Source organism: Anabrus simplex, chromosome 2 (genome assembly GCF_040414725.1).
Source record: "Anabrus simplex isolate iqAnaSimp1 chromosome 2, ASM4041472v1, whole genome shotgun sequence".
NCBI lineage: Eukaryota > Metazoa > Arthropoda > Insecta > Orthoptera > Tettigoniidae > Anabrus > Anabrus simplex.
Window position 1 is genome coordinate 114,125,837 of NC_090266.1, and position 23,615 is coordinate 114,149,451.

Here is a 23,615-nt window from a genome sequence, read left to right on the forward strand (position 1 = left end):
CACATCGACATGTGAAGAAGCAGCTAGCATAAACTTCAGTCCAACTGCGTGGCAGAGTTTTTTCTATGTTCAACGCAGAAACATATCAGATGGCAGTGCCTAACCATCGATTTCTTTCTCTCTCTCTACTTCTCTTACCCTCAATATATATTATATTATATTATATTATATTATATTATATTATATTATATTATATTATATTATATTATATTATATTATATTATATTATATATTAAGAAAAGCAGACTTAAGATGTCGTTATTGATTCCGATAAGCAACAACTTGATCAATAATGCCGTCTACTTTGTGGGTAGGAATCTGTGATGTCTTTCCAAGTATATGTAGTCTACAGTACATACATACATCGTCATTAGTCTATAGACGGTTACGTCTTTCAGCATTCAGTCATCAAGCCTTCGTAAATTCACTAAACTAACTAGTTCGGTGGTGTCGTTTTGTTCCACACCTACTATCATTCATCAAAAATAGTGCCTAACCATCGATTTCTTTCTCCCTCTCTACTTCTCTTACCCTCGATGGCCAAGGCGATTATTCTCCTAGTTACCCTATCTTCCTCCATTCGCCTCACATGAACTCACCAACGAAGCCGGTTGATATGTACAACTTCATCCATCGAGAATATTCCTAACTTAGCTTTTACATCCTCATTCCGAGTGCCCTCTGTAACGGTTCAAATGCCGTTACAAATATACCTCTGTATTATTATTTTATTTGTACTATTATTATTTTATCTGTATTATCATTACTATTATTGGAGCTATTATTATTACTTGATTCAATTCAATAATCTGATTTCGTTATGTATTAGTTAATTATCGCTTGCTTCATTCTTTTTAATTTTATTATGTATATATATATGTGCGCATGTTAGCATTAAGATAATGAAGAGTGATATTTGCTGCCGAATATCAGATATGGATGTATTTTGTGAAACAACTTTAAGACGTTACAGCACATGGTGCAATTCTGTTACGGTACCTATCGAGTCATTGCTCTGTCATTGTATGCATTTAGAAGTATGAGATATATTAGTGAGTTCCTAGTTTGCCTCGGGCTATTTCAACGCAATCTGTAACACTTGGGAGCTTGGTGGGAGTGATATCATGGGCTTTTTTCGACGATGACGTGGGTGTTATACCATGTGACCACTAGTGTCTATATAAGGGGGAGGATCCTATAGTAGTTAGTGCGAAACATCAGTAGGAATTGTTTTCAAATCCAATCGTCTTATTAGACTTTCACTTATGAAATCATGGGTAGCAGCATAGTCCAATAGACATGTGACCGATGTCCATAGACCACTAGAGTCTTTCATCTTAACAATGGATGTGGATAACAAAACTTGAGAACCCCTAAGGGAGGAAGCCCCTTGGGTTAGCGTCTGCTCATTATTAGACGGAACATTACCTCAACTAGACTCACGGGTGCCTACACTGGAATCGTTATTTTTATATCTATGTATTAAGGAATGGTGCTTTGCACAGTGTTTAGGGTGGTTTATAGAATTACAATTATTATTTCATAGTTGATTCATGGATAAACAATTGAAACATCGCTTATAAGTTTGAAGCCGCTTTGCCGCTGATCTAGAAAGGTATCAAGAGGACAGAAGAGAACAGGAAATTATGGTAAAATGTGTCATCTCCTTTTATGATCCACCTATTAGATTCTTGTGCTATTTTAAAGTACAATACTAAGATGGAAGTTTTTGTGTTAGACCAGCCTTTGAAGCCTATGGTTGAATTAAGAGAAGCTACTACCAGGATTTTATTTTTATCACAATAGGAAGTTGTTCCAGAAGAATTTCGTTTTATTAGTAAGAGTCTTCTCTTAGCTAAGATTAGCAAGCCTTTGTCTTAATCCCCTTATCTTGATCAGGAAAACATTTTAGGGTAGAGGGCAGACTTCCTTCTTCTACTCTGCCTGAAGACAAAAGCTACCCTATTATATTGCCCTCTAATCATCATGTTACTAAGTTAATCATAAGGCAATTTCAAAATCAAAATTTGCACGCTGGTGCTCTCACATTGCTCTAAATTATCCGGGAGCATTATTGGCTTATTGATGGAATTCCTGAGGTTAACTGTGTGATAAGCAAATGTATTAGATGTTTTCGTGCCAACCCTTTACCTGCATCCCATCTTATGGATGATTTACCATCTTTTAGATCGCAATCTTGTCTTCCTTTTGCATACACCGGTGTTGATTACGCGGTTCCTTTCTTCTATGGAACCAATCCCATGAGGTTTAACTCAAAGACCTTAGGTAAGACTTATATCGTCTTGTTTGTCTGCATGGTAACAGGAGCTATTCATCTTGAGCTTGTAACTAATGCCTCCACTTCTTATTTCTTAGCTGATCTTTCTCGTTTTCTTCTCGTACAGGTGTTGCTTCAGACGTTTTTTCTGATAATTCAAGAACATTTTTTGGAGCTTCTGAAGAATTGAAGCGAGTCATTTCCTCTTCTTCAGCTCAATAGAAAATACAATATTTGGTCACTTAAAGAGATTTAAGTGCAATTTTATCCCCCCTTATTGACCTCATCATTGTGTTCTTTGGGAACCTTGTGTTAAGCTTACCAAACGGCATGTGAAAAGAATTTTGAATTCATCTACTTTTCCTATGAAGAATTTAAGTCTTTTCACATTCTAATTGAGGGTATAGCTAATTCTATTCCACTTACACCTTTATCTCAAGATCCTCAAGATCCCCTTCTACTCACTCCCGCGCACTTTTTGATATGACAGGCATTGACTTCCTCTCCTCCAGTAATCGCTTCGGAGACTTGATGATTCTTTACCAATTTTATGGAGAAAGGTGGAAGCTGCTCGTGACAAATTCTGGCAACACTGGCGGCTGGAATACCTGGGGCAGCTTCAGGTGAAAAGTAAGTGGCAGGCAGAGAAACCTATCATCCATGAGGATGACTAGGTACTCCTTCGAGAACCAAGCCCTCCTCTAGTTTGGAAACTTGGGAGAGTTGTACAACATTTTGCAAGACATCACAAGAGGATTCGGATTGTTGGTCCGCACAAGTAATGATGTCTTTATTCAACCTATTACTCATGTTTGTCGTCTTCCTCTCGATCCTTCATTGAATGATTTTAACCTCTTTTTGTGAGTCCTGGAAGAATTAGTTTTTGCTATTCTTTCTTCCCTCTCTTCATACTTCACATGAACGTACTCGCAGTTTGATGACAAATTTATGTCCACACTTTTCTAAATCGGCACCTCTCGCTTTTGGTCAACCTCGTTATTAATTTATGTTATTCTTACCTCGAACTTGCTCCTAATTCAATTATCTCTCAGTATGGAAGAGTGAAAATTCACCCTCGGCGTGTGTTCATGTCACAGGTTTAATGAAAACGATTTTATGTGTCTTATTGACCCTGTGTTCATTAATTCTTAATTTTCTTATTGGCTACTATCACCTGGACATGTTGTTCACGTCATCAGCAACTTTCAAGCTGATTGGTGCCGATGATGTAGCCATTCGCCACGGTCTTCCCTTTGATTGGTTATTCTTTTTAAATAATTTTTAATCATTTTAAAATTAATTATTGAATGTTATAACTAATATTCCTTCAGGAGCATTTTTCGGATTTTTCTGTATTTTTTAATATTGTGTTATTATTCTCTGTAGTAATTTAATTGTTAGTTTACCAGCGCTATTTTTCATCTTCCGCCTCGAGAACATTGCATCCCTCTACATAATGCTCGCATCAGACTCGCTAGCTTGTAGTCAACCGAGGAGCCAATCAGGAGAGGACCTCAGCGGGTAGCGGCAGTCAGGTGAGAGTAAAACGTCCCACTCAGCAACTCTTGCAGTGTTTCCGCTGTCTGAGGTGGGGCCACCGTCAGGTTAGCTGTGGGCTCCAAGTGAGGTGCAACCGCTGTGGTGGTGATCACCATTACACGGCCTGCGCAATACTTAAGGAGGCGCCGGTTTGCGCCAATTGCGCGGGGGGCCACCCGGCCTCCCACCGCAGTTGCCCAGTCTACCGGGTCATGGCACGGGCAGAGGAGAAGGAGGCCCGGCGCCATGACCCACCCCCTTCCAGGAGGCCCTCGCCTCGGCGGGCTTGGCCTCATTCTCCGGGATCGGAGACTGGGTACGAGGTACCCCAAGGAGGTGGAGCCGTGCGACAGGCCCTAGTGGTACTCGACGCATGGCTCCGCAGCCGACAAGGACCGCGCTAGTCACAGCAGTGCCCAGACGGATTGATCCCCTGGCAGACGGAATGGCGAGGAATGGATTTATGACTTGTACATGTTACCTGTTCCTAACTAACACAACCTCTGGTCTTTTTCCATCCCACATCCCTGCATGTGCTATCAAAAGACGTCAGGTTTTACATGTAGGCTCTTTCTTCTTTCTACCTATGTGGTTTTTCCCTGACCCTTCTATACCATACATCAACACCACCTTACCTAACACAAACTCTTGCCGTGGTAGCGAGTCTGACTCGGAAACCGGCAGATAATCCTTGTATCACTTCCCACTCCTCCCTGCTATCTCTTTCTTCTTCTTAAAAATAATAGCATGTCGTAGGCCATGTAGATTGAGTCGATGGCCACGCGGGGGGGAGCGGACTTCGCCCCCCCCCCACGAGAAAAAATCGCTAGCTTGCATTCAGCGATCAGAAGGTCAACCACTCACCAGCGTAACTTGGGCTCTCGTTGCAGCTTTGAACCTCGTTAACATGTCAAGAAGCAGCTAGCATAAACTTCAGTCGCCATGTTCATGTTCGACGCAGAAACATATCAGATGGTAGTTTGGACTCTGCATTCGTCTGCCTTCCTTCGCATTCGCCAGTATCACCAAGTTCTCATGGCTCTTCTTTTTGGTATTGCTGACGACTGGTTCGTCCAGCCGCCGGTGAAGATCTGTTCACCAGGGTTTTCTTCGGCTAGTCATCGAAATTTTATGGTTGAAGGTTCTAAACGTTTCTATCTGGTTTAAAAAAGTTTTAATGAACTTGTTCTTCCTGGAGGAGTGCTACAAAGGTTTTCTATTCAGGATCGTGCCGTATAGTTAAATAATCTTTTTTGAATTTTTGTCAGTCGATTTTCTTTTCTCTAAGTTATTTAAACTTAACGTTTTCTTGTAATCTTTAATTCATTTTAATATTTTCTTGTTATCAAAATATTTGTTACTTAAATTACGGTTTGACATTAGTCAGCCTACAATGTAGTTTATGGATTTCTTTCGGCTTTTGCTGAATCTTTCTAGTTTCAATAAGACATCAGCCTTATTTACATTCAACATTAACATACAGTACCCGTGGCAGTTTAGCTCAAGATCACGCACTTAACTCCATTTAATGATTGTAAAATTTTTGCTTCGTTTAATGTGATTTTTTATTCTTGTTTATCCTTAATGTTGTTAAAATAGTTTGTGTAACTGCTGTTCCTCACAACCCACTTTTCTGTTCTCTCCTTGTCCCCGAAAGCGTTTGATCCTTTCCTAAGTTTTCTCCATCAGAAATAAAGAGGACATAAAATGGAGACTAGAACAAGCAAGGAAGAGCATTCTTAAGAAATGAAATTTGCTCACTTCCAATATTGATGTATTAATAAGAAAAATGTTTTCGAAGACTTTCTCTTGAAGCGTGGTAATGTATAGAAGTGAAACATCGACGATAACTCGCCCAGAAAGAAAGAGAATAGAAGCTTTTGAAATGTGGTGTTACAGAAAAACGCTGAAGGTGAGACGGATAGATCGTATCACGAATGAAGTGATACTGAATCAAACTGATGAGAGGAGACCGTTGTGACTAAATTTGAGAAGAAGAAGGGATAGAATGATACAACACATCTTAAGACACCCAGAATTTGTTCAGTTGGTTTTTGAGGTAAGTGTAGGGTAAGCTGATTAGAGCAGATGGAGGATGCAGCAGTTACATACAAACGAACAATTTTGCACAGGATAGGGTGGCATGGAAAGCTGCATCAAACCAGTCTACGGACTGATGACACAAACAACAACAACATGTAATTAAATGAAACAATATATCTGAAATGACTGCTTAGGTATTAAGGAATGTAGATTCCAAGTCTGTATTTAGTTTTTCTCTATCGTGTCCCGTTTTTATGTAATTTTTAGGAATAAGAACGAAAACTTCAGAATTTCAATGACGTCAAATAGAGTATATTATTTTTTAACGTGTTTTAACACCACAATATAAAATATAAATGTATGAAATTACTATAAAACATTCACGGTCGAAATTTTGCCGTTTTGATGTCCTGTTGTGACTTCAAGATGTACTCCTATTTAAGGACGAGCAACAATCCGCTAACATTGCTTCACTCCCTTGCCCTGGTAACCTATTTCCATCGTTTTAATATTTTGATGAAATTGTCCACCCTTCTCATTCATTGCACCAAGATTTTTCGGGAAATAATATGGTTGTGCAGAAAATGAAGTTTTACACTCATGTTACAACCTACAGATTTGAAGCTAGCTAACAGTTCCTCGGCAATTTCCTTGTAATTTTCAGATTTCCTATTACATAGGGAGAGTTCTGTAAAGCTTTGAAAGGAACGCCATGCAGACTTTTCTGTTTCATACATTGACGACTGAAAATTTGGATCCATCATTAGGTCGCGTTTCTTTTTCCAAGTGTCCTTGTAATATTAGGAAAGAAAAAATAATTATTGGATACTGTATACATAATTTTTATTTTCAGTTGTTTTATAAGATTTTAGTGATAATATTATGTCTCATTTACCAGCTTTAATGCGATAATAATAGTATAATGGATGTAAGGATATATATATTAATTTTAGTATTATGACATAAAAAATAAATTGACGTGATGAAACGATACTGCATATGGACTTTGTAACTACGTGATGAAACGAAAGTATATATGGACTTTGTAACTGAAAAATACGAACAGTTTCTCTGTAGAAAAATGGTTGCTTATCTGTGTTATCAATTTTAAGGTATTGCCATTGATTTGTTTTGTACACTCTGAAATTGATACACCCGGTGTTTTCTTCAGAATGGTAGTTTGTATCAAAGCGGGTAAGAATCAATTAGATATGGGATGCTAGCGTAGTCACGCGGCGGTATCGAGAAGTTGCGAGCAATAGTTCCCACGTGCTGACCATAGAAAGCGCTGGTAGTCATGCCCTTCACCAAGGTCTGTCTAGGGAGGTCAAGTCACGAATGCTACTTATGGCGCCGCCATATTGGGTCTTTAAGCGAGCGTAACCAAAGGCAAGTGTATTCGAATTTAGAGGATTTCGGTACCGTACATTAAAATGAGCCGCCTCTGTGGTGTAGTGGTTAGCGTGATTAGCTGCCACCCCCGGAGGTCCGGGTTCGATTCCCGGCTCTGCCACGAAATTTGAAAAGTGGTACGAGGGCTGGAACGGGGTCCACTCAGCCTCGGGAGGTCAACTGAGTAGAGGTGGGTTCGATTCCCACCTCAGCCATCCTCGAAGTGGTTTTCCGTGGTTTCCCACTTCACCTCCAGGCGAATGCCGGGATGGTACCTAACTTAAGGCCACGGCCGCTTCCTTCCCTCATCCTTGCCTATCCCTTCCAATCTTCCCATCCCCCTACAAGGCCCCTGTTCACCATAGCAGGTGAGGCCGCCTGGGCGAAGTACTGGTCATACTCCCCAGTTGTATCCCCCGACCAAGAGTCTGAAGCTCCAGGACACTGCCCTTGCGGCGGTAGAGGTGGGATCCCTCGCTGAGTCCGAGGGAAAAGCCGAACCTGGAGGGTAAACAGATGATGATGATGATGATGACATTAAAATGAAAACAAAATACCAATTATTTTTCATGAAAAATTTAATTGGGCATCTACTGGTCATGTATATATAACTTATAACACTTAAATGAAATGAATACATTCACAGCTATTTGAATAGGAAGATAATTAACAGAGCCTGAAATTCTTTTTTTTTTTTTTCTTGAGAAACAAGAATCAACAGGAAAGCTCATATTGTTTTCTTTTACTTCCTTACAACTTGGTCTTACTGTGTTTCTTATTAATATCATGTGTCAAATACGTAATCTTATTGACAGAAACATAGAAATCTGTACAATACCTGTGTCATATTATGATTACCGGTACATGAAATACTGAACTTGAAGTACTGTATTTAAAGTATTAAAATACAGTTGTAATAAATTACTTTCAGCGTGTTCTTTATTAAGAAAATTTCCGATACTGCGTTTCTAAAAGGTTGACAAACACTGAATGCCTCTTGAATTGAGTGCATTAAATTATGTATGGTAACTGTTGTTATCCATTCATGTGGTATTTCTTTGGGTTCTAAGGCAAAAATATTCTGCACATATGCAACAAGAGTGATGTTTTAGCTACTCTTAACTTGCAGCTATACAGTACAAGGTGGTGGTGGTGATTATTGTTTTAAGAGGAAGTACAACTGGACAACCATCCTCTATAAACACTAATCAGAAGAAAACAAAATGGAAGAGGACCAACACTTCGAAAAATGAAGGTATCGGCAAAAGAAAGATGAAGGCCACAAAGTGCGTGGAAATGAAAAACTTCCTAGGCCTCGAATGCGCTAATGCCGTCGCGGTCGAAAACGAACAAGTGTTGACCAGGGGAGGTCGGATGGGCTAGAATACTGAAAGCAATGTCAAGACTCAGTTAAGGGCCTTGTAGTCACAACCCAAAATAGATTTCCCCCGTGGGTGGGGGCAATAGAACAACACCCACGGTATCCCCTGCCTGTCATAAGAGGCGACTGAAAGGGGCGTCAGGCGCTCCTAACTAGGGAGCGTGGGTTGGCGACCACGGGGCTCTTAGCTGAGTCCTAACATTCATGCATATAATAATAATAATAATAATAATAATAATAATAATAATAATAATAATAATAATAATAATAATAATAATAATAATAATGGTTAAGAAAATTAAAGCAATTGGTAGACACGATTCCATAAGAAATAGAAATTCAGTCACTATTAAGTTGAGTAAACCTAGGTTAGGCTATTTTAGGGATTACTTTAAGATATTATGTTAGGCTACGGTACATTAAATTACAGTAGTTGGTTAGTGGGAGTGAAGCGAGTCTTGTGATCTGTAAGTATTTGTCCAGCCATATAATGTACTCTATAGAGCATTTAAGATGAATGAAATTCAGCTGTAAATAACAACTACAGTACAGTATAAGACTGCTATTATCAATGCAATTGTTGTAATGATGGCCAGCTGGATATAAATTGTTGGTCTGAAGTAATAGGCCTATTGTTTGTTGTGATTATAATTGGTAAATGAACAGGAACAAGCATTTCCAATATCTATGAAACATTTCTACGTTGCATGTAGTGTTAGAATGATACTGTCTGTAGTTTACATGAAAAGGAATGGAAAGAAATGGCGTTTGGATTTTAGTGCCAGGAGCATCTGAGGACAAGTTCGGCTCGCCAGGTGCAGATCTTTTGATCTGACTCGCGTAGGCAACCTGCGCGTCGTGATGAGGATGAAATGAAGATGAAGACGACACATACAGCCAGCCCCCGTGCCAGCGAAATTGTCCAATTATGGTTAAAATTCCTGAACCTGCCGGGAATCGAACCTGGGACCCGTGTGACCAAAGGCCAGCACACTAACCATTTAGCCATGGAGCCGGACACATGAAAAGGAAATTTTCATAAACATCAATACTACTATTACACATTTCCTGTTACTTTTCTTGCTTGTTTTGAAAGACAGTTCTCTTTCTTTGGGAGGTTTCCTATTATATGTCAAAGACTTAGGTGGATTAGGGGCGTTGAAAATTGTTGGGATGGAATTCCACTTGAGTAGTTTCCGTCCATCTGCCCTCTTTAGTTCAAATTGCGATTCTTCAAAATGATGCTAGAAGAAAATACATAATAAGACCTATAAATATAAAACATCATTCATTTAAAAATACTATTATTCAGGAATAATACAAATGTATGACTTCACTAACCTCGCACAAGAAGCAATTATCTGTAGGTTGCCATTTGTCACGCCTACAGTTTTGTACCCACTGAGCTCTCCTTTGCTTATCTCTCGGGAAGCGAAACACTCTAATTCCGTCAGTTGTCTTATTTTGACAATTTGGTGCGGCGCAGTATCCCGTTTTCCCTCAAAATACAAGTAATAACTGACATCATTACATCGGGCACGCCCACATAACAACGATATATGAGACCCAATATGGCCGCCACCCCAAAGGATTGTGGTAGCGTGACCAGACCTCCCTAGACAGACCTTGCCCTTCACTGAATTGGTGCAGGGACCAATTTCTTGCTCAGAAACGTTGGATTAGAAGTTTAGAATAAATTGCAATATGCCTTTGACTTATTGTGCCCCGTAAATCTACTGTTACGAGGCTAGTGTGTTCGACTATCTTCAAATACATGTAAGTTAAATGATTTCCAGTCTGTTGAACACAAGTTCATTACACCATAACATACCTGTAAAAAAACACGCTATTGAACAAGGAATAAAAATACACACTATTAAACGTTTAATAGTGTGTTTTTCTTTTTATTTCTGTCCTTCTTCTCTTTCTGATTCCGTTTACCTCCAAGATTGGTCTTTCCCTCGGACTCAGCGAAGGATCCCACCTCTACCGCCTCAAGGGCAGTGTCCTGGAGCGTGAGAGTTTGGGTCGGAGGGATACAATTGGGTAGGAGGACCAGTACCTCGCCAAGGCAGCCACACATGCTATGTTGAACAAGAGACTTGTGGGGAGATGGCAAGATTGGAAAGGATAGACGAGGAAGAAGGAAGGAGGATGACGTGGCCTTCAGTTAGGTAGCATCCCGGCATTTGCCTGGATGATAAGTAGAAACCGCGGAATACCACTTCGAGGATGGCTGAGGTAGCAGTCGACCCCCCCCCCCCAAACCAACTACCCAGTTGACCTCCCGAGGCTGAGTGGTCCGGGAATCGAACCCGGGCTTCCGGAAGTTGCAGATAATCACACTAACCACTACACCGCAGAGGCGGATATTTTTAATGTTATTCCTTGCTTTCATTCCTTGTTCAATAGTGCTTTGTTACAGGTGTTATAGTGTAATATTTAAATCGAACTTGTGTTGTCGATACTCTGAACGGCCTTTAAGCTATATTTAACTGAGTCGACATTGGAATGTATGGCTTCCTTCTTAACAAAAGAAAAAATGCCTCAGACTGAGCCAGGATTGAAACTACCAATTTTGGCCACCCCGTGGGCCATTCATCCCCAATTCAAAGTACTTAAGAAAGAGAGTGTTACAACAGACCATTGGCGCCTTGACTTGCCGAGGAGCAAAATGACTGATGCATAGCCAGATTATGGATTTTATAGATTATAGACTTTTAAATAAGCAGTTGTATTCTAAGCACTGGCGACGATTTTTCAACCACCACTAAAGGAAGTACCAACGGCCGTAGCCGTGTTGAAGCACCGGATCCCGTGAGATCTCCGAAGTTAAGCAACATTGGGCGTGGTCAGGAGTTGGATGGGTTGCCACGCGCTGTTGGTGGGGGGGGGGGGACAAGGGAATGGAAGAGCGGAAAGGAACTAGCCACCTTACCGCACGTAAACTCCGGCTCAGGAACACCTCTGCGGAGGTTCGGACCTGCCTTCGGGCAGAATAACCCTTACCTTACTAAAGGAAGTGAAATTACTGCATCATCCACACGAACCAATCGTCGAATGATGTTTTTAACACTGCCAGATAAGAATGTTGCATAATGACATTTTCGTTTATATGATTGGTCATGAAATCCGATTGTACTGATATTTTCGTTAAAATAATTATGTACCTGTACATCTGGGTTTTGCCATTAAAATTTTAGGGTAATAACTCTGTCAAACTGGTATTCATTTTCGAATTTTATTTCCTAAAATACAAAAATATTAAGCTTGAGTTCAAAAATGAGTTTTTCTATAAGTTTGGTCACACAATCTAGAAAGGTATCAGCTAGTAATTCCCGAGGTTGCGAACGTTTTCGTGAATACTGTAGAGGAGGCGTTCCGTAGAAAACCTTGCCTAATACCTTCTTTTCAATCCGAAAATAATATCACAGTGCAAGTGGATTACAATGGCTAACTTATTTTTTGTAGCAATATAAAAATAATTTGCCTAAACTGGCTCTTTCCGATTTGAAATAAGGATGAAAGTTTTGGGTTTCAAAACAAAAACTCGCCTTGGCCATCCCAGCACTGTTCCGAAAATCGCCCGAAGTACTTCGGAATAATGCACAAGAGCAGCACAGTATCATTGTTGTCAAGAAGGAGAAAAAGACCGAGCGAGTTGGCGGTGCGGTTAGGGGGCGCTGCCGTGAACTTGCATTCGGGAGATAGAGGGTTAGAACCCCACTGTCGGCAGCCATGAATATGGTTTTGTACGTTTTGCCATTTTCACACCAGGCAAATGATGAGGCTGTACCTTAATTAATGCCGCGGCCGCTCCCTTCCTTTCACATCGTCAACGTAACACCTGTGTCGGTGCGACGTAAAGCAACTCGTTAAAAAAGAAAAGGAGTAGAAGAATACTTAATAATTTGTCTGTTCGTTTAGCTATTTTTAGGTAATAATGTTAATGACAATTTTAAAATATGATTCGGGTTGCTGTAATGTGGGGTCACGGGTGCGAACTGTGTCGCGCATGTGCACTTGTCCCTGTTTAATGGCCGGATGCCCTTCCTGACGCCAACCTAATATGGAAGGATGGAATCACTATTGCGTACTTCTGTGGAAATTGGTAGTGTAATGTGTTGTCTGAATATGAGGAGGAAAGTGTTGGGATAAACACAACCACCCAGTCCCCGAGAGAGAAAGAATATATTAAACACGATTAAATTCCCCGACCAAGCCGGGAATCGATCCCGGGTTCCTCTGAACCGAAGGCCTCACCGCTGACCACTCAGCCAATGAGTCGGACCTTTGTGGCCTTGTATGTGCTCCTGAAAATCGAGATCCAGTTGCCGTGAAACTGGAATGGGCATCTCCAACATGTTCTGAGTCGTGGCCCTCCATGCGTTCAGGCGGCAAGGATTGTAAAATCTTGGGGGGGGGGGTCTCTAAACTTTAGAGTGGATATTCTTACTTGGACTATGTTTAAATAGGATAGGAACCTACTTCACACAAATTTACCGATCTCCGAATGTATTGATTAAAACTCGTATCTATGGAAGTGGCTACGGCCCACTTCCGTTTCACAGGAAACAACCTGACGAACGAAATGAAATTCGAAGGGAAGCTATCAAAATGAATGAGCCTAATAGAAGAAAGAAACTAGATCCGATTGAGTCAGAAAAGAGGATGCGTCTAGATGTGTCAGGAATTAGTGATGTTCAGGCAAGACTAAATCACTGAAAAGAGATCGGATGTTATAGAGTGTTCTTAGCAGTTGTCAAACGTGGTGGAATGTAGGGTAGAACTGTTCATCGGGAACACAATACCGAACGAGTTGGCCACGTAGTCACGTAGCTGTGAGTTTGCATTCGTAGAATGACCGGAGAGAAGGTCTAATATCACAGTCGTTAGCAATGAAGATGGTTTTCAGTAGTTCCCCATTTTCACACCAGGCTAATGCCGAGGTTGTAATTCAATTAAGGTCACCGTCGACTACCTATTTTCCCATCCTTATATCGCCTTAAACTTTTAATGGGTTAGAGCGACGTTAAACCGCTAGCAAAACACACACTACAGCGCGCAACATAGTTTCTGTCAGGCATGTAAATGAGCGAATGTTGTGGATAGATTTAGCTGTTGGAAAAAAATATGAGAATCGTCTCCGCGAATTCACCACGTGAGGGAGGGGATATGGATGTTAATAATAATAATGTTATTTATTTTTATGTCCCACTAACTACTTTTACGGTTTTCGGAGACGCCGAGGTGCCGGAATTTAGTGCCGCAGGAGTTCTTAAAAGTGCCAGTAAATCTACCGACACAAGGCTGACATATTTGAGCACCTTTAAATAGCACCGGACTGAGCTAGGATCGAACCTGACAACTTGGGGTCAGAAGACCAGCGCCTCCACCGTCTGAGCCACTCAGCCCGGCAGATTTGAATGTAGTGGAGAATTTTTATGATAATGAAGCTCTGAGTGACATCGCAAATCCTGTGATGAGTGGTGTGAAAACGTTGCTCGAAGGGTCGGTTGGTACGTGCATTTTAGAAAGCTTGGCAGACTGATATGTAATAGAAACTTCTGGCTTGGTGAGGTAAACGACGGGCAACTAGCTGATGCCTCACTTCCCTCCCACGCTTCTTCAGTGACGTCTGAGTCATATATAACCGCGTATGGAGGAACTGTAGAGGATCAAACCTGCCTTCGGGATGAGTACTAAACACTCATAGACCGTAAAGTAGCGGCAAACATGTCCAGCTCCGTGCTGGCCTTTGGTTCAAAGGGTCCCGGGTTCGATTCCCGGCTGGGTCGGCGATTTTAATTTTCATTGGTTAATTCCGATAGTTCAGAGGTTGGGTTTGTATGCCGTCTTCAGCATTTAATCACAGGTCGGTCCCCATCCCCGCAGATGCGCAGGTCACCTATAAGGCATCAACTGGAAAGACGTGCACTAGGACACACCGAAGGCCACACAGCGTTATTATTATCATCACAGTGGCGAACATGGACGGAAACCTCATCGCGAGGTATCGTATGGTCGGCATGACGAATACTCTCGAACGTAATTCTTTGATTTCTAGACCGGGGTCACTAACTCACCATCAGATAGCTCCTCAATTGTAATCACGTAGGTTGAGTGGGCCTCGAACCAGCCCACAGGGCCAGGTAAAAATCCCTAACCTGCCCGGGAATTGAACCCTGGGCTTCCAGGCAAGACGCAGATGCACATCTACACCACCTGGCCAGCGGCAAGCATTTATGATACCAACATAAAAATATTGTCCTGTAATAGAACAAATTAATGTTCAAATATATTAAGGAACCAAATAATGCCAGTCTCTTAAGATTAAAAGTAAAAATAAAGGATCGGTTGTTGGATGAAATTTAAAATATTTGATTGAAACGTGACGGTTATTTGAAGTTACTTATATCATTTATGAGGAGTGTCTGTTCAACAACATAATTTACAGTAAGATACAAAAGTTGAAAACTAGAAAAGCGGCTGGAATTGATAAGATTCCTGGGGATATACTAAAGCCAATGGGTTGGGATATAGTATAATATCTGAAGTACTTATTTGATCATTGTTTGTATGAAGGAGCTATACCAAATGAATGGAGAGTTGCTATAGTAGCCCCTATGTATCAAGGAAAGGGTGATATACATAAGGTTGAATATTACAGGCCCGTCACTTTGCTAGTGGCTTTACGTAGCACCGACACTGATAGGCCTTATGGCGACGACCGGGTAGGAAAGGCCTAGGAGTTGGAAGGAAGCGACCGTGGCCTTAATTCAGGCAGAGCCCCAGCATTTGCCTGGTGTGAAAATCGGAAACCACGGAAAACCATCTTCAAGGCTGCCGACTGTGGGATTCGAACCACATTTCTCCCGGATGCAAGCCCACAGACAAGCGCCTCTAACCGCACGGCCAACTCGGCCAGTCCAGTCAGTTTGACATGCATCGCATGTAAGCTTTGGGAAAGCATTCTGTCTGATTATATCCGACAGTTTGCAAAATTAATAACTGGTTTGATAGAAGGCAGTTTGGGTTTAGGAAAGGTTATTTCGTTGAAGCTCAACTTGTAGGATTTTAGCAAGATATAGCAGATATCCTGGAATCAGTAGGTCAAATAGACTGTATCGCGATTGACCTATCTAAGGCATTTGATAGGATAGATCATGGGAGACTACTGGCAAAAATTAGTGCAATTGGACTAGACAAAAGAGTGACTGAATGGGTGGCTATATTTCTAGAAAATAGAACTCCGAGAATTACAGAAGGTGAAGCTTGTAACTACTCCTACCACTACTCTTACACCTTAATCTTCTTCACATAATACACATTATATTTTTTGAGCGCCAGTTGATGTAATAAGCAACAAAATTCGTAGAGCATCCCTCTTATCTCAATTATCTCAAGGCGTGAGGTGATAAACTCACACATCTGGCAATATACAGGAATATGGATCAGGGCAATAGTAGATTACGGCTGCATTTCCATAACTGAGGATTGTACTTTGAAATAGAATAACTTATTATTATTAAAAGAAAACTGAATTTGTGACTATACTTTACGTCAAAATGAACTAGAATTGCCGTACTTTAATTTTACACACAAAAATATACAATGTGAAATTTGCTGTTACAGAAGCAGAAAATTTAATCCAAATAAAAAAACTATTGGCATGAACTTGAAGTTAAATATGATATCGCCGCTGATTACATTCTTCTTCATGTTATTAATGCATAACATGGCGGATGCTGTAATTATCTGATGGCTGCACACACCACTGTTGAACAGGAAATTCCTGGAAAAACCACTGAGTTGAAGTCAGAAGCAGTCTGCTGTAAACGTATCTTCTTATGTAACCTGAAGTTGACCTATATTTCCTTTCCGAGTGCAGTGACCCCCAATGCGGTTATGTCCACTCAATATTTATAAGTCGAAATTGGAAAACTTTATTGAAACATCTGTAATATCCAGGCATACTATTTAGTTTCACGCGTCCTGATAGCTATATGGAGACTGTTGAAATACAGTAATTACAACAGTTCTATGCGGTATAAGATGCGTCCACATTAGATTCAATTCTCGAACGCAGTTTGCGAATTTCATAGTAGAATTCAATAAAGAATTCGAAGTACCATTACGACAATTAACTGCATATATCGGTAAAATTCGATACATATATATATATATATCTCCTATACTTCTGCAAACCACGGCACTAAATCTCTGATGAATTTACTGAAATAAATTTACATTGTGAAGTCCCTCCTCACAAGTAGTGATTTTTCACTATCAGCCCAGTACCAGTTTCTAATCAGATCAAACCACCACACTTATACCTCTTCGACGATTCTAAGACCTCTTCAAACACCTCTTAGATCACTTAGACCACTTCTTAGCACTGACCACCACTCTTAGACGGACCAACTATTCTTAAATCTACTTTCATAAACTCGTAATGACCACTCATCTCCCTACTATTTGGCCAACCCTTCCACCTAAACACACGGTAGTTAGCGAATACAGACACTCGGTCGAAACCATATAACCATGCACTGATGTCATAAGTCGTGTGTCTTAAAGCTTGACCACGCTTACAAACGATGACTATATAGCATATGTCAGCGGAAAATTTACTTGCCTCATACAGTCTCGGTTAAACTTAGCCTCGATTGCAAAATAATATGCTAGCTCATCTGGCCACAGTTACAAGTTACAGTATGACTATCTCAAACCAACAAATCTCACTTATTAATATACAGAATAATTACAAACAAAATTCCCTTATCCAATGATTAAATATTATAATATGCGTGATACCTAATTATTACAGTCTAAATGATGAAAAACAGGATATAAAGTCTAATGAATCGGGCCAATTAATGATAAAAATAATAAATGATCAATGAAATCTGTGGCCCTGTTGTACCGTTACAGAAAGCCTCTCTCATGAAATAATCGATTAAATGAATCGATTGATTCATGAAATATTTACATTCTCACTTGAAATCGGGTACACCCTATTCATACATGTATAAAAACACCTTTTACAAATTTCATACATAGTATTATCCATCTGGATGTTCATTATAACATATATATAAAATATAAATCAAATATAATTTTCACCTTGATTATACAAGATTATTTACATATAGAGATAACATTCCTTTTTCACTTTGGTCGTTCCATACGTTCATTTAGTGTCCAATAGTAATTCTCATAGACATTTAACTAGATACACTTTCTCCAAATAATGGAGTTATTGCACGGCCGTGCTTCACTTTATTTCACAACACACGTTAATTGCACTGCTGTTCACAATGCCAGCTTCCTAAAATATGGTAAATTAACATAGTAATGATAATTAATCAACAAACTCACGTGACATATTTCTTAAGATTTCTTATATTGTATGTGCCTACGATCTTTCCTTCTTTGTCTTCTAATGAATAAGCACATTTCCCAATCCGTTTCACTACTGTGAATTATCCCTGATACAACAAGAAAAGCTTAGAAAATTGACCAGCTTATGCTGATGACGGGAGTGGCACTCTGAGTAAAACCTTGTCACCAAGCTCAAATTCATCCAATTTAGTCCTACAAAAGTTATCATGAACAAAGAATTTGTGTTCGTAAAGATGTATTCCACCAGGCTGGTCACAAAAATACATCACGATGTGATATCAATAATTCACACAATTCGTCCTTCTGATTTTCCGCTAAAATACATTTCTCGACTGTCTCATACAATTCATCTCTAGAATCTTTCTGTATAGACACATGTCAGACATCAATATTCTTCCTCATATTAGGAACTTCATTAGACCCTTCGTTACTAGAACACACTTTATTCGCACTAATTTCTGACACAACATCATATGGTAACCTGACTTCCCTGCTACTCTTTCCCTTTTCAGACTGACATTACATAGATCAAAATTTAATTTAGCCGTGTGACATGTTAACCAGTCGGTACCTAAAATAACAGCATGAACTAAATTAGGTACAAATAAACATGGTTGGAAAATACATTCTCCACTGATCTTAATGGGTACAGCTATTTGTTTATTCACCCTTTGAGACTTGTTTTGAACGGCTGTTACGATGAACGTATTCCTCACTGGAATTTCCACTACATCATACTTTTCTCTCAATACTTCCTCGTACAGCTTGGAATTTACGCATGACTTCTCACTTCCAGAGTCCAACAAAATCTTAACCTTCCTTCCCCATATCATCAGTTCAACCGTCGGTGTAACAGTAACACTACTTAAATTATCCTCATTACATAATATTAGATCACTTAACAAGTCTTGCCTTATATCTAAATTTAAATTACACTTACAAAATTTATTTTCTACGATTAAGTCGTCACTTAAAACATTTGAATTATTGCTACTTAGGTCGCAATCATGTTCACTTACAACTATAGGCTGGTCGACATTAACTGACTTATCTACCTTATACACGAATTGACCATTTCCGGACTGTCTCAGTGACCTGTTTATAAAGCACGTTGCGCGTTTAGATTACTTGATTCGGTTACGACTTGTTGTTTACACATCTCGGTCGGCCTCCGCTGTTGCCTATTACCTCTAGCTTTATTATTATTATTATTATGGCCTGTATTCTCCTGCCTCCCATTTTCTGGTTGACTAGCATATTCACGCCTCCCAGTCCTGAAATGTTCCGAACTATTTTGATAATTTCTCTCCCTGTGGAAATTATTATTAGGCCTTTCATGATATTCTCTTCTGTAACTACGATTATTCATAGGCCTGTCCTGATTATTAGACTGATTACTCCTACCTTCTACATTCCTATTTTGTGTTCTTGTATTATTCACGCTACTACCTAAAGCATCAAAACTTTCCAACAAAATTTCCATTTCCCTAATCGTCTCCACTCTTTGCATACAAACAGCTTCTCTTATTCTATCGGGATAGTGTTTTGCCACAAGTCTAACGATATCAGCCTCAGGTCCAATACATTCTAAATTTCTCCACACGAAAACATGAGCCAAAAATTATTCTGTCATTATAACACCCTCGTTAGAATTATACCTGCCAAACATTACTCTCTCTCTCTCTAATCTGAACAACTTCACTCCAAAATTTAGCTATGAATTTCTCCTTAAATTCAGTTAGACTAGACATCGAGCTTTTATATACTTGAAACAAAGACTTAGTCTCTCCTACGAAAGCATTAGATAAGATCTCCAATACAGTTTCCCAGCTAAAAATGCTGTCTCTTAATTGAACAGCAAATTCCTTCTCTATTACTCTCATAAATTCTATCGGGTTGAACACTTTCCCAGAAAACTTAGGTATATCATAATCCCTAGAGATTAAACCATTATTTACAATTATCACACGTACATTTCTACTATCACGCACTTCTTGCTGGAGTACTCTCTGGCAATTGAGAAATTTTCCTTCCACTGTTTCCTCAGCCTTTTCTTGAATTTCTTCATTACTCCTGCAACTTTTCTTCCGATTCTCTCACCTTCTGTGATAATGATTTTTGTTCACTCCCTAGATCACCTACTTCTCCAATTTTTCTTTCCACATGTTCCACCCTACTAATACATTACCTAGTTTCTTCCACTAACTCATTGATTTCCCCCTTATTAGACTCGATTTTGGCGCCTAATTCATCAATCAGTTTGATGCATGTCTCACTAATTTGCTCTACTTCCGTATGGAGATTGCTCCCACCCAATTCCATCTCAGCTCTGATGTCACTACACTCCCTCTTTACCTTACATTCTAAATTATTAATTTGCTTACGTATCTCTAATACCTTATGATCTATCTTATTACGAACATCATCAATCTTCTTATTAATACTATTTATGGCATTACTCTGAGCTTTAATTTTCTCACTCATGACATCATTCTGAGATTCAATTTTCTCACTAATGGCGCTATCAATTTTCTCACTAATAATATTATTCTGAGATTCAGTTTTCTCACTAATGATATTATTCTGAGATTATACTTTCCCACTCATGATATTATTCTGAAATTCAATTTTCTCACTAATGGCATTATTCTGCTCAGTCATTTTGGACATCAGCAAATTGAATAAACCAAGGTCAATTCCCCCTTTGCTTTGATCTTGCGTGACAGCGTTTTCATCAGTTTCTACCACTTTCTGGCTTTCAGAAGATCCCACCTTTGTCAACAACTCCCTATTCATCTTATCACCTTGGATTTACTTGGACACAATAACATCAGCCTCATCACCTGACTGCATATTGCTATCATTGTCATTCTGCGGTTTCCTACTAATTTTTCGCGATCTCAAAGCTATTTCCCCTTGCACTTCCTCTGACATTACCCCTTAATACAAAATTCAACAAAATGATTTTCCTAACATTACTCGGTTAACTTAACATGTGCGTACTCATTAAAAGAACTGATCCATGTATAATACAATTCAGAATCACTTTTTCTGAACCTTTCGAGCTCCACGTTGAAGCGACACGTTGTAACTATTACCACTACTCTTACACCTTAATCTCTTTCACACAATATACATTAAATTAGTTGAGCGCCAGTTGCTGTGATAAGAATCAAAATTCGTTAGAGCATGCCTCTCATCCCAATTATCTCAAGGCGTGAGGTGATAAACTCACACATCTGGCAATATACAGGAATATGGATCAGGACAATAGTAGATTACGGTTGCATTTCCACAATTGAGGATTGTACTATGAAATAGAATAACTTATTATTATTAAAAGAAAACTGAATTTATGACTATACTTTACGTCAAAATGAACTAGCATTGCCGTACTTTAATTAATAACACACAAAAATATACCCTGTGAGATTTGCTGTTACAGAAGCAGAAAATTTAATCTAAATGAAAAACTATTGGCATGAACTTGAAGTGAAATATGATATCGCCGCTGATTACATTCTTCTTCATGTTATTAATGCATAACGTGTCGGATGCTGTAATTATCTGATGGCTGCACACACCACTGTTGAACTGGAAATTCCTGGAACAACCACTGAGTTGAAGTCAGAAGCAGTCTGCTGTAAACGTATCTTCTTATGTAACCTGGAGTTGACCTACATTTCCTTTCCGAAAGTAGTGACCGCCAATGCGGTTACGTCCACTTAATATTTATAAGTAGAAATTGGAAAACTTTATTGAAACACCTGTAATATCCAGGCATACTATTTAGTTTCACACGTCCTGATAGCTATATGGAGACTGTTGAAATAATTAAAACAGTTCTATGCGGTATAAGATGCATCTACATTAGATTCAATTCTCGAACACAGTTCGCGAATTTCGTAGTAGAATTCAATAAAGAATTCGAAGTACCATGACGAAAATTAACTGCATATATCGGTAAAATACGATACATATATATATATATATCTCCTATACTTCTGCAAACCACGGCACTAAATCTCTGATGAATTTACTGAAATAAATTTACATTGTGAAGTCCCTACTCACAAGTAGATGATGTTTCACTATCAGCCAAGTACCAGTTTCTAATCAGATCAAACCACCACACGTATACCTCTTCGACGATTCTAAGACCTCTTCAAACACCTCTTAGACCACTTAGACCACTTCTTAGCACTGACCACCACTCTTAGACGGACCAACTATTCTTACCTCTACTTTCATAAACTCGTAATGACCACTCATCTCCCTACTATTTAGCCATCCCTTCCACCTAAACACACGGTAGTTAGCGAATACAGACACTCGGTTGAAACCATATAACCATGCACTGATGTCATCAGTCATGTGTCTTAAAGCTTGACCACGCTTACATACGATGACTATATAGCATGTGTCAGCGGAAAATCTACTTGCCTCATACAGTCTCGGTTAAACTTAGCCTCGATTGCAAAATAATATGCCAGCTCATCTGGCCACAGCTACAAGTTACAGTATGACTATCTCAAACCAACAATTCTCACTTATTAATATATACAGAATAATTACAAACAAAATTCCCTTATCCAAGGATTATATAATATAATATGCGTGATACGTATTTATTACAGTCTAAATGATGAAAAACAGAATTTAAATTCGAATGAATCGGGTCAATTAATGATAATAATAATAATAATAATAATAATAATAATAATAATAATAATAATAATAATAATAATAATAAATTATGAATGAAATCTCTAACCCTGTTGTACAGTTACAAGCTCTGTCTGACCCTATAATAATTAAGAGGGCAATTCTTCAAGGCAGTATTATTGGGCCTTTATGTTTTCTTATATGTATCAGTGATATGTGTAAAGAAGCGGAATCAGAGATAAAACTGTTTGCAGATGATGTTATTCTATACAGAGTAATAAATCAGTTACAAGATTGTGATGAACTGCAAAATGACCTCGATAATGTTGTGAGATGGACACTAGGCAATGGTATACTGATAAACGGGGTTAAAAGTCAGATTGCGAGTTTCACAAATAGGAAAAGTCCTCTCAGTTTTAATTACTGCGTTGATGGGGTGAAAGTTCCATTGTAAGTACCTAGGTCTTAATATAAGGAAAGATCTTCATTGGGGTAATCACATAAATATGATTGTAAATAAAGGGTACATATCTCTGCACATGGTTATGGAGGTATTTAGGGGTTATAGTAAGGATGTAAATAAGAGGGCATATAAGTCTCTGGTAAGACCCCAACTAGAGTATGGCTCCAGTGTATGGCACCTTAACCAGGATTACTTGATTCAGGAACTGGGAAGAATCCAAAGGAAAGCAGCTCGATTTGTTCTGGGTGATTTCGGACAAAGGAGTAGCGTTACCAAAAGTTGCATATTTTGGGCTGGGAAGACTTGGGAGAAAGGAGACGAGCTACTTGACTAAGTGGTATGTTCCTAACTGTCAGTGGAGAGATGGCGTGGAATGATATCAGTAGACGAATAAGTTTGAGTGGTGTTTTTAAAAGTAGGAAAGATCACAGTATGAAGATAAAATTGGA